We start from the raw sequence: 12,995 nt of genomic DNA, 5'->3' as shown, positions 1-12,995 counted from the left end.
TATCCACGCTCACTAATCATTTTCAATTTAACTTTTCGCACCCTCACAAAAACAAGCACTCTGATGTTTACAGCACACCATGGATCATGGACACAGGAGCCACTGATCACATGGTGTGCTCCACCTCTTTCCTTTACAAGCCATCTTCTTGCATACAAACCTTTGTGCAACTTCCAAATGGTACAAAAGCTCAAGTTACACACAAAGGCACTGTCAAATTATCAAACTCCTTACTGCTCACTGATGTCCTATGTGTGCCCTCATTCACCTTCAATCTCATCTCTGTTAGTAAGCTCACTCAAAGACCAGATTTGTGTCTATTTTTCTCAAAAAATCTGTGCTTCATTCAGGTCCTATCTTCATGGATGACGATTGGACTTGCTAAGGTTCATGCATGCCTCTACTACCTCCTACCTTCCTCTCATGACAGCAACACCACCACCTTCTCAACTCTCTCCAATAAAACTTGAGCCAACCAAGCAGCTGTGCAGCAAGACTTTGATCTCTGGCACTTTAGATTAGGACACCTGTCTTCACAAAGAATGAATTTAATTCATTCTTTTGATGTAAAGTCCAAAGATCAATCTCATTGTAAAGTCTATCATTTGGACAAGCAAAAACATCTTTCCTTTCCTTCAAGTGTAACCACCAGTTTACTTCCTTTTGATTTAATACACTGTGATATATGGGTCCCATATTCTCAAGCATCAATTCAAGGCTTTCATTACTTCTTGACTATTGTGGATGATTGTTCAAGAGCCACTTGGGTTTTTTTAATGAAACTAAAATCAGATACAAGACCTATCTTGCAGTCTTTTTTTCAACTCATAAACACTCAATTCAATAACAAAGTCAAGAAGATCAAAACTGAAAATGGCCTCGAATTCGACATGGTTGATTTTTATAAAAACCATGGCATTATTCACCAAAAATCCTGTGTGTATACCCCTCAACAAAATGGTGTTGTTGAAAGGAAACACCAACACCTTTTGAATATTGCTCGAGCCCTTCTTTTTCAAGCTGCATTGCCTAACCCTTTTTGGGGGGATGCCATTCTAACTGTAGCCTACCTCGTCAATAGAATGCCCACACCCCTCCTTTCTAATAAAACTCCCTATGAAATACTCTTTTCCTCACCACCTTCCTAGGCCCACATTCGTGTCTTTGGCTGCCTAGCTTATGTTAGCACTACAAAGCATTAAAGCACAAAATTTGAACCTCAGGCCAGATCTTGTGTTTTCATAGGATATCCTGCAAATATCAAAGGATACAAACTCTATGATATAGAGACTCATTCTGTCTTTATTTCTAGAAATGTCATCTTCCATGAATCTATCTTCCCATTCAACTCTCATCCTTCCCTTGATATTCACTCCTCTTTTTCCCATGATTTAGTTCTACCTCCTACACCACCAAATGACTCCTTCACACCCTCTTCCATTTCACCACCTGACACATCCAATATTCCCCAATCTGAACCACTTGCTCCTAAGTCAACTTTGCCTATCAACCCTCCTGATTCACTCCCTCTCTCAAACCACCCTAACTCCTTCACACCTTTTCCTGCTGAACTGCCTATTACCCCCCCTCTTCGAAGTTCTACCAGAGATAGACATCAACCTGCCTACCTCCATCAATATCACTGCCAACTAGCAGAATCCTTGCCTCTTGATGCCTCCTCCCCAACCTCAACACTTCATCCACTCAACCATCATCTCACCTACAAAAACCTCTCCCCTTGTCACCAATAATTTTCTGTTTCCCTCTCCTTACTCTCTGAACCTACCTCCTATAGTGAAGCTGTGAATTTTAAGCATTGGCAAGATGCCATGAAGGTTGAACTTGATGCTTTAGAGGACAATCACACCTAGACTATTATTTCTCTTCCTCCCAATAAAACTGCTATTGGATGTAAATATGTCTACAAGGTGAAACTCAATTCTGATAGTTCTCTTGAAAGACCCAAAGTTCACCTTGTGGCCAAGGGATATACCCAAAGAGAAGGTTTTGATTTCCAAGAAACATTCACCCCAGTTGCCAAACTCACCACAATTCGTGTCTTTCTTGCCTTAGCTTCTATTCACAACTGGTTTTTGTCTCGAATGAATGTTCATAATGCATTCTTACATGGGGACCTTGATGAAGATATCTATATGGAATTGCCACCAGGCTACCAAATCCACAAAGAGCATATTAAGGGGAAGAAATTAGTATGCAAACTGAACAAGTCTCTCTATGGACTTAAACAAGCATCAAGGTAGTGGTTCTCAAAGTTCTCTAATTCACTCACTTCCATTCGTTTTCATCAATCAAAATCTGATTATTCTCTATTCACTAAAGTCAGTCAAAAAGGATTTACAGCTCTGTTAGTGTATATGGATGACATCATAATGGGAAGTGATTCTCAAGAAGAAGTTGATTCACTCAAGGCTCATCTTCATAGCAAATTTAAAATCAAAGATCTAGGATCACTCAAATATTTCATAGGATTAGAGGTTGCAAGATCATCCTTTGGAATCAACATTTGCCAAAGGAAATATACTCTTGAGATCTTGGAAGATGTAGGCTTGCTTGGTACCAAAACTGTCTCTACACCCATTGAATTGAACGACAAGTTGAGGCACACCACACATGAAATTCTACAACATCCTATATCCTATAGAAGACTTGTTGGCAGGCTCATCTACTTAACAATCACTAGGCCTGATATCACTTATATTGTTAATGTCCTAAGTCAATTCATGGACAAACCTTAACAAACTCACCTGCATTCAGCTTATAGAATTCTCAGATATCTCAAGGATTCCATTGGCCAAGGAATTTTCCTATCATCAAGATCATGTCTACACTTAAAAGCATATAGTGATTTTGATTGGGTTGCTTGCCCCAAGACTAGGAGATCTATTACAGGTTTTTGCATATTCATTAGGGATCATTGGTAAGCTGGAAATCAAAGAAACAAGTGACTGTTTCTAGGTCCTCAGCTGAGGCAGAGTATAGAGCATTGGCTTCAACAAGTTGTGAAATCATGTGGCTTCTTGGTTTGCTAAAAGAATTCAACATCAACCATAAACAATCTGCTCTCTTGTTCTATGACAACTAGGCAGCCATCCACATCACAAAGAATCCCATTTTCCATGAAAGAACCAAGCACATAGAATTGGACTACCATTTTGTTCGAGAAAAGTTCCTAGCTGGAGTCATTAGCCCTGTCCACATAGCCTCAAAATTCCAGTTGGCAGACATCTTCACTAAGGCTCTCTCTTTTTTCAGTTTCTATTGTCCAAGATGAGAATCCAAAACATCTATGCCCAGCTTGAGGGGGAGTCTCATGAAATGAAATGTGATGGGAAGGATCACAAACAAAAGGAAAACAAAGTAACTGAGCAACCATACTGCAGCACACAAGAAATACATGCAACAGAAAAGGTGGATGAAAAGCATGCTGCAATACACATGAACTGAAAAGGTAGCAAGAAAGTAAAAAGGCACTGGCACAGAAAAGCAAGTCTAAATTATGAATTACATGGCTACAGTTGATTTTAGGACTCTCTCTCTAGTTTTTGTAATGTATATATATCTACTATTTTTGCGTCATTAAGATAATCAATAAGAAAGGAACTTTAGTGTTACCATCTCTTTATTTTGAATTTCCCTTCTATTTTTAACAAAAACTGCAATTGATCTCATGATCAACACCTCTACATGGCAGCAAAGACCTGGGGAGCTCCTTGGGATAACATTTTGGAACAATAATAAACTCATGTGAACTAGATGCATCCATTAATTCCATTTACTTTTGATTTCCACATATTTTTTTTCCTTTCCATTTTTCCTATGGGCACTAAGGGTGAGGGGATGAGAATGGCCTTGACCATCAATATATTGGGGGTTATAAAATGTTCACGATGTACCTACTTTATGTAGACCTTTATGATTAGAGTAGAACAATAGTCCCTCCTACTTTATGGAAGTGGCACGTTCAGTTAAGGAAATTATTTTGAACTAGAGAAAATATGCTCTTGATATCTTGGAAGAATCTGGTTTCCTTGGCTCTAAGCCTTTAAGTTTCCCAATGCAGCAAAATATCATATTCAGCAAGGATGATGGCCTTCTTTTGGCATATGCTTCTCTCTATCGAAGTCTTATAGGTTGTTTGATTTATTTGACTATCACTCGACTTGATTTAGCCTATTCAGTGCAAGTGCTTAGTCAATTTATGGATAAATCGAGACAACCTCATTTAGATGTTGTCCACTGAGTTCTCAGATACATTAAATCATCCCCTGGCGAGATGTCCTGATTCTTATAGATCAGTAACTGGATACTATGTTTTCTTGGGATATACTCTTATTTATTAGAAATCAAAGAAGCAGCTGACTATCTCACGCTCTTCTAAAGAAGTTGAATACAGGGCGATGGCATTAGCTACATGTGAATTGACTTGGCTACTTTCTTTACTTACTGCTTTATGTATTTCTCATTCATAGCCCGCCCTTTTGTTTTGTGATAACCAGACAGCCCTCCACATTGCTTTCAATCTGGTCTTTCATGAAATGACCAAGCACATAGAGATCGATTGCCACCTGGTTCATGAGAAAAATCAGGCTGGCATCATTAAAACTCTACATGTTTCAAGTTCTTATCAGCTTAGTGATCTTCTTACTAAGCCTCTTGGATCGGTGCTGTTTCATTTTTTACTTTCCAATATGGGTGCTATTGATTTATACACTCCATCTTGAGGGGGAGTATTAGTTGTATAAAATACGTGTCACATAGTGACTTACTAAGAGAGTATAAATACATGTAACTGTACATGAAGACAAAATAATAATAGAAAGTGAACAGAAAAGTATTTTTCTTTTCTGTCATGTTCACTCTCATCCTTCCTCTTTCGCTTTCTTTGAACTTTCCTTTCTTCCCTTGATCTTGAGTATAAAGATTCATATTTTGTCACAATATGAAGGGAGAACAAATACATCTTTTGGAGAAAGGTAATGTTGTTTTTATTCTTTGCAACTTTAGTTAAGCCTAAAGCCTCATCCACAATGATGGAATTGTTTACTGAGTGTTTTTAGATTTATGTATGTGATGATTACTTGTGGAACTAAAAGATATAGAAGAGCTCTAGCCTTTTCTCTTTTAATTTTTTGAGAAGAGCTTTGGCTCAATGACATTTCCTTCCCTTACAAGAACAAGGTGGAGGGTGAAATCAAAAGTTAAAAACATTTGGCTGTGTGTTTATGTTGGAAACAAGAAAGTGCACATTGCTACATATAAAGAAATGATGAAAAGTGATCTGAAATAAGTTACTAACCTTTTCATCAACCCACATTAAAGAACTGAGTTAATTGTTTAAAATTTGGAGTACAACATCTAGTGGGGTCATCCCATCAACCGCATCAAGTTCTCCTCCCTAAAGGAAACGATTTATTATATCTCAACTGTTGGAAAAACCCTTATTAAGGAGTGTAGAACTGTTCATTCGGGTTCTGGGCCGGGTTTTGACCTGGGTACACCCGGTATGACTCGGTGAGAAACCTGGGTGAATTTGGGTTTATCTGAGTTTTGGGTTGTACACAGTTTTGTTTTTTTAAAAAAATGAAAACAAAAACCTATATTATTAAATTTCTTTCAAGTAGCATATTTTTCATGTAGAAGCCTATATTCCATTACAAAATTTTCAATACAAAATGTTGCAAAGCATATTCTTTTATACTAGAAAACTAATTACCTTTACATTGTTAACTAAATGCATCTAAAAAAAAGAAATTCAATATTTATCACATAAATGCATGCAAAACATAATGCAATCACTACTTATTATATTATTTTATATTTATACATTACATCACAAAATACAAAATTACAATATATGAAATAAAATTACATATTAAAAGTGGATTACATAGAGCCACCAATACATAATGTCTGCTTCATGCAATCAATGCATTCCTCCACAGCTGATAATGTGTAATGAGAACCTTCATTTGTGTCTCCATTCTCAAATCTCTCACCAGGCAAAGCTGCAGTAGTTTAACTTATCATAAACAAATAAAAAAATTATGCAGGTTAAATTTTCAAAAACACAAGCATAAGCAATCATAGCCATCACCTGACTCAAATAACTCTAATTCGAAATAAATGGGACATCCAAAGCTTATACAAAATGTAGGGAACACTGAAAATAAAGTTGTGAAAATTTGATCCAAACTTACCAAATTGTTGCTTAAGCTTAGGATTGTTAGCAAACACACTACCTAGAGAAGTGCAGCCTAGTGGGAAAAAAAGGGACAACTTAATAAGAAATCAACAAATACTCCCAGAAAGTTGTATGGATCAATGCTTACAACTTGCTTTTCCAAAACAGGGGACTTACAACTAAAATAAAATGAAACATATGATCGTGTATTGATAAATTTACAGCCAAATAAAATGAAAATTCTCAGCTTAAAGGAGACTTACAACTTATTAGGGTTGTTCAATATCTCATAAGGGACTGTCATTTGGACCAATTATGGTTGCTTGCCAATGGAACATATCCTCAGCCATAGGCCCTGAAAAAGCACCATCAACAATCATGTAATTTTTTTTTATTCATGAATAAAACTAGTCCTTATTAAATCTCATTTCCATTTTCTCTATTTCCTCTAACCTGCACTGCATGAAGTTGGTGGATCTCTCTGCAAATCCTTGAGCTCCTTCAATATTCCATTATAAAGTTGCAAGGAAAGAACTATGAGAGATACTCTATGTTGATTTTTCTTTTCCTATCATACAATACATTTCGGGGAACATATACTTTTTAGGTGTGGTGGAGATGAGTAATAATAGCATGTATTGGTTTGCCTGTTTGAAGTAACAAAGGATATTATACCAGAAATTCTGTAAGAAATGGAATAACACCTGTAAAGGTCAAGCCAAGATTACTTTATTTGTTACCATAGTCTTTTATTTATTTTTATTTTTTTTCTGTACAGCGCATAGATCGAACAAAGGAATTCTTCAAACAAATAATGAAATTCATATTAACAACAGTGTTGAGCTTGATATGATGTTCCCTAAATACACGAGCGTACAACAATGCTAGATAATACACACACAAGTAATGCACTTACTCTAGTTTTTTTTCAGCATGATTGGGAAGGCTGACTCATAGCATCATCGGTTGAAGATAAAGCTAGATAATCATCTAAAAAAATATTAAAAAAATAAAGTTAGATATATAATAAACTAAGTTAGATAGATATTAAAAAAATATTTCAAGTTTCAAACTTACCTTCAAACTCCATCAACTCTATGTATTCTTCCAACTCAAGGATGTTGACAAGTTTGGTCCTTAACCAATTTTGGGTGCAAATGAGAGTTTCGACAGTCTTTGAAGACAATGAACTCCTAAAAGGATCCAAGATACGTCCTTTAGTACTGAATGCAGACTTCGAGGCAATAGTGAAAAGGGGTGGCTAACACATCACGTGCTACCTCAGCAAGAACAAGATAATTGGCAGCATTAACTCTCCACCAATCCAAAATATCAAAACTAGGTGATTTTGGTGCACATCCCTCTGACAAATACCTATTAGTTCTAATCTAAACTCCATAAACCCTTGCTCCTCAAGGTATTTGTCTAATTTAATATCAAATTTAGTCGAGCTACTAGAAGAAATAGAAGTAGTGCTTGGCCTCCCTTGAGCCACATTAAAACTCCCTCCACTAGCCACACAAAATTTGTTATACTGCTCAATCAAGCAGCTTAACAAGAGTTTAACCTTGGCCTCAATCTTATCCCCCAACTCATTCCCATTGCATCGTCACAACCAAAACATCATGGACAATAGTTTGTATCGTGGATCAAGCATAAAAGTAACATATATCATCAAGTTAAACTTATATGTGCTACACTAATACTTTTCAAACTTATTTTTCATATTCGTACCCATGGTCTTAGTGATGCTATCATTACTCATGCACATATCATTCATGTATCTTCGATTGTGCACAGTTCCTAGAAATATACATTAATTGTCACATACAAAAAACTAGAAATGTTTAATGTAACATTATAAAATATTTTCAGTAACTCTACAAAAATCTATGCTTTTTTTCCAATCATCACTAGCTCACTGGGGTTCATGAATTCATTATCCACATACATATAATAGCATTCAAAGGCTAGATTGTGTTTTATAGCGGTGCTCAACATCAAATATGTGGAGTTCCATCTAGTTGAAACATCCAAGCAAAGCATCATCACCCTAATATTTTCCTTTATTGCACAAGCCTTGAACTTGGAAAACCTTGACGGTGAAGACTTCATATATTTGACGGCTTCTCTAATCGTTGATATTAACTGATAAACCTCTCTCAAACCGTCATTAACAATCACATTTAATATATGGGTAGCACACCACATGTGAAGGAACTCACCACCCAATATGGTACAATTATTATCCTTTACCGTCCTCCTCACGTAATGAACAGTAGCATCCTTAGAGGAGGTGTTAATTTAGGGGTGTAACCAGTCCGGTTCGGTCCGGTTTTGCATTTTTCAAAACCAATTACGCACCGATTTTCCTCGTAAACCGGTATTCCGGTTCGGTTTGGTCCGGTTTTCCGGTTTTAATAATATAAAAATTTGTCATAAAAATTCTGTTTAAAAAAAATGATTTAAAAAATTCTGTTTTATTAAAAATCTATTACCATTTACAAAAATCTGCTTTACAAAAAAAATCTGTTATGTAAAAAAATTCTGTTATCAAAAATCTGCTTTATAAAAAAAATCTGCTATGTAAAAAAATTCTGATATAAAAAATCTGTTTTATAAAAAAAAACTGTTATATAAACAAAATTCTGCTATATAAAAAACTGCTATAAAACAAAAACTAAAATAAGAAATCTAGTGTAAAAAAAAATCTGCTATAATCCTATATTAGACGATTAGTATTAGTATATATATATTAGTATTAGTTATAGCTATATAATATATTAGACAATATAATAGTATTAATATTAGACTATTAGTATAGCTATATATTAGTATTAGTTTTGATGATTTAGTATAACTATATTAATATGAGTATAACCATAGTCTATATTAGAATATTAGTATTAGTATATATGTGATTATTTTTTATGTGATTAAAAATTATATATAATATAAAACATATTATATATAACATTAATATATAAATAGTACCGGTCCGGTTCGGTCCGATCTAAAACTAATTGGAACCAAAACCGGACCGGTTCCGGCCGGTTTTTCATTTATGAAAACCGGTTCCGGACCGAACCGGTCTAAAACCGGCACAATCGGTCCGGTCCGGGCCGGTTTTCCGATTTGCCGGGTTTTTTTTACACCCCTAGGTGTTATCAACTATAATGGTCAAAATCTTATTAATCTCCCAATCATGCAACCCCAAGTCTAACACCCTCTCAATAGTTTCGCCCCTATGATTCGGAATTTGGCAAAACTTTATTATTTTCTTATGCAATCTCCAATTGCAATCAATAAAATGTGCAGTAATGCACATATAGTTCATGTTTTGCACTGATGTCCAGGTATCGGTGATTAGACAAATTCTTTGACCATCTAATAATTTCTTTAGTTGTATATTCTCTTCATTATACAGCTTAATACAATCCCTTCTAAAGTGACCTGGGATGACAAAGTAAATCGAGGCTCTAAATCAGCCACATACTCAATAAGCCCTAAGTGCTCCATTAGCCTAAAAGGCAATTCACACCTAATAAAAAAATTAGCAGTTGACACCCTAAGTTTTTCAGCGTCATACTTTACTAGACCTTGTGGGCTACATACTCTTCCATCCGCATCCCTCTTACCACTAGATGATTTACTTTTTCCAGCTCCTTTAATCTTAAAAGGGGAATTTTCACATACATTATAAAGGTGGTGATTCATAGAAAAAGTGTCATTCTTGTAATGGCAACTATATTACTTACCACAATGATTGCACTGAGCTTTTGGATTATCGGGATCAAAAGGTAGCACTTTCGTAAAGTGTTCCCAAACTACTGATTGGTTATTAGGTGTTTTCTTAAATTTTTTGGGTAAATGTGGAATGGAACGGGTAGACTATTGTATATATGTGGATGAATGAGTTGGAAGACTCCCATGCTCCTCCACATCCACTGGAAGAGAAAAGGAGTCAACACCAACCCCTTGCGTTGCACCAATATTACAACTCACAGAATCTTATTCCATCTGTTATTGAGTAACAAAACACAGTAGAATAAAAAATCAAACATAGCAAACAAATAACCTAACATATATATAAACAAAGCTAATCATTCAATCAAATGAAAAGAATAATAACAACGACAAAAATTATCATTGTGTAATATTTTTATTTTATTGTAATATTTTTATTTTATCATAGTGTATTTCACCAATATATATATATATATATATATATATATATATCACATTAACTTGGACAATAATAACAACAACAACAAAATTATAAAAACAAGTAAAAGAATATAACATGACAAGACAATAGTAGGAAAGACGAAAATTGACCATTAAATATGTTTCACCTAATCTCATTTTATTTTTCTCTTTTCTTGAGGATTTTGTTTTTAATTCCTAATCTCTTATTTGCTTCATGTGGGTAGACGTGTAATGCTGTATTAACCTATGAAAATATGCGATGGATTTGATATATGCCCGGGTTTAGGAATGCGGGTTTATCCGGGCCGAAGACCATAACTGAGAACCTGGTTATCCCAGTTTTGGTCCGGGTAAAACCCGGCCTGGTTAAACAGTCCTAGAGCAGTGGAAACATTAAACTTCAAGCCTTTACCTAATAGGCATTTAGGATCTGAATAATTGATTTGATCTGCTCTGTCATCTTTTCTAGTTCCCTCTATAAATTCAGACTGCTCATACCTGTTTTCGCACCCAAACAAAAAAAGCATGACATCAACAAAAGAGAGGGGGGAGAGACACATCAATATGTATGCGCACACACATACACGAGTGAAATACAAACATTTTTCCTGGAAAAGTTAGCTTCTCAATAAATGTATAAATTGGGCATTCAGCTCAGTGTGGGACAGTCTACTACCGTACTTGGTTCATCAGATTAAACCAAAACTAAAACTAAAACAAAGAACTAGGAGTACTGACATTGCATCTCTTGTGGAAGCTGCTTCATTGTCAAGTAGCAATGCACGGTTATCCTTGTAAATTCGCTCAGCTTCTTCTTCCATACTTTGCAAAGCCTTGTCAACCTGATAAAAGAACAAAAAAATATATTCACTTACAGAATGTCAAAAATATTATGTAGACATACAAGATATAATTTGGGGCAGTAAAACACCATAGGGATAAGTGCACAAGGACATGGACCACTCAAACAAGAAAAGAATCTTCCCATGTGATTGCAAATGCACTCTTCATATGCTACCAAATACTCCTCCAATTAAGACATGATTATCAAAATTATTATGTCTAATCTAATTCTAAGAATGATTTGAAATGAATATGGTGATTAGACCAACATCGACAATAGATCTTACTAAAATACCTCTTGTTGATGAGTCTCAACTAACTCCAGTTGCCGATCCAAGTTATCTTGGGTCTCAAGCACTTTTGCCACTTCAATCTAAATTAAAAATTATTCACCAAACAAAACACGTACCTTTCAGTGATGTGAATTGAAATAACCATATTTTATTTTCTTTTTTTTAGTTGAGAGAGAGAGAGAGAGAGAGAGAGAGAGAGAGAGAGAGAGAGAGAGAGAGAGAGAGAATAATGGGTTTTTCTTTTTTTTTAGTTTTTTTCTTGCTGATTTACGTAGGAAAATAGAGGAACAGTCCTTGGATTGTGGTTTTGTCCTGAATTTCACATACTTTGATTTACTGATATTAATCATGAGTGCTTATGGCCCCGTAAATCAGCAACTAAAAAACTGATTGCATGATAGAATAAATGGCCTCCATAAGCTCATGTGTTTCACATTAATTTACTCTACACTATTTTTTTATATTGAAAAATTGATTAGCTCAAGCCTAAGGAGGATATCATGATTGTGCAAAATTCTCCTGTCCGACTCACCTATCCCAGTAGCTTGCTTTTGGAACTTTCCAGAACGCTCTTTCAGTTCAGCATTCCACTCTTTGATGATCTTCAATTTTAAAAAAAAATGCAAATACAACTTTACTAGGAATAGAAACTAAAGAACAGGCAAATTTTTTGTTTCGGTAAACATTCAATTGATCAATAAATATAGGCAAGAGCCTCCAAGTATACCGAACATATACAAAAGCAACACTTAAGCGTGCTAGTTTAGTGATACAAGGAACTCATGAAAATCAATTACAATAAACCAATAGAGTAAAAGCATTGAAAAAGAAATTTCTAAACTCATCCATTACGGGAGAATAGGCAAAATGAGAAACAAGCCAAAAGAAAACAGTGACCCAAGTTGTATGAAAGAGATCTCCCACCTCTTTTCTTATATAACATAATATGATTTTAAGAAAGGATAGGACGCTTTTTTTTTTTTTTTTTTGCATAAGTAGAAAAGATGAATTTTGAACTTGGTTAAGTATTTCATCCCTTCTGAAAGATATACACTACAAGAAATTAGACCTTTTGCAGCGTTTTTTATTTTGTTGAAATTAAAATTGCTGCAATAGATAACCTTTTGCAGCGAAATATTTATCCTTGCAAAGATTTCGCTACGATACACGATTTAATGAAGTGGTGCGCTACACTTTATTTTTTGCAGCAAAATTTTCTTTTATAGCGACGAACGTACGCCTTGCAATAATAAAAAACTTGTTACAACGGGGTAATACCGTTGCTATTGGCTCTGGGAGCCAAATCTCACAGAACAATTTATTTTTCCCCCCGAAAACACTCTGTTACTGAGTACCCTTGTTCACTTCGAAGTTCTTGCCCATTTCTTCCACCTTCGGTGCCCAGGTGACCAACGATATACACACGGCTGTAAATCTACCTTCATCGT

Source organism: Carya illinoinensis, chromosome 6 (assembly GCF_018687715.1).
Source record: "Carya illinoinensis cultivar Pawnee chromosome 6, C.illinoinensisPawnee_v1, whole genome shotgun sequence".
Lineage (NCBI taxonomy): Eukaryota > Viridiplantae > Streptophyta > Magnoliopsida > Fagales > Juglandaceae > Carya > Carya illinoinensis.
This window is presented reverse-complemented; position numbering follows the sequence as displayed.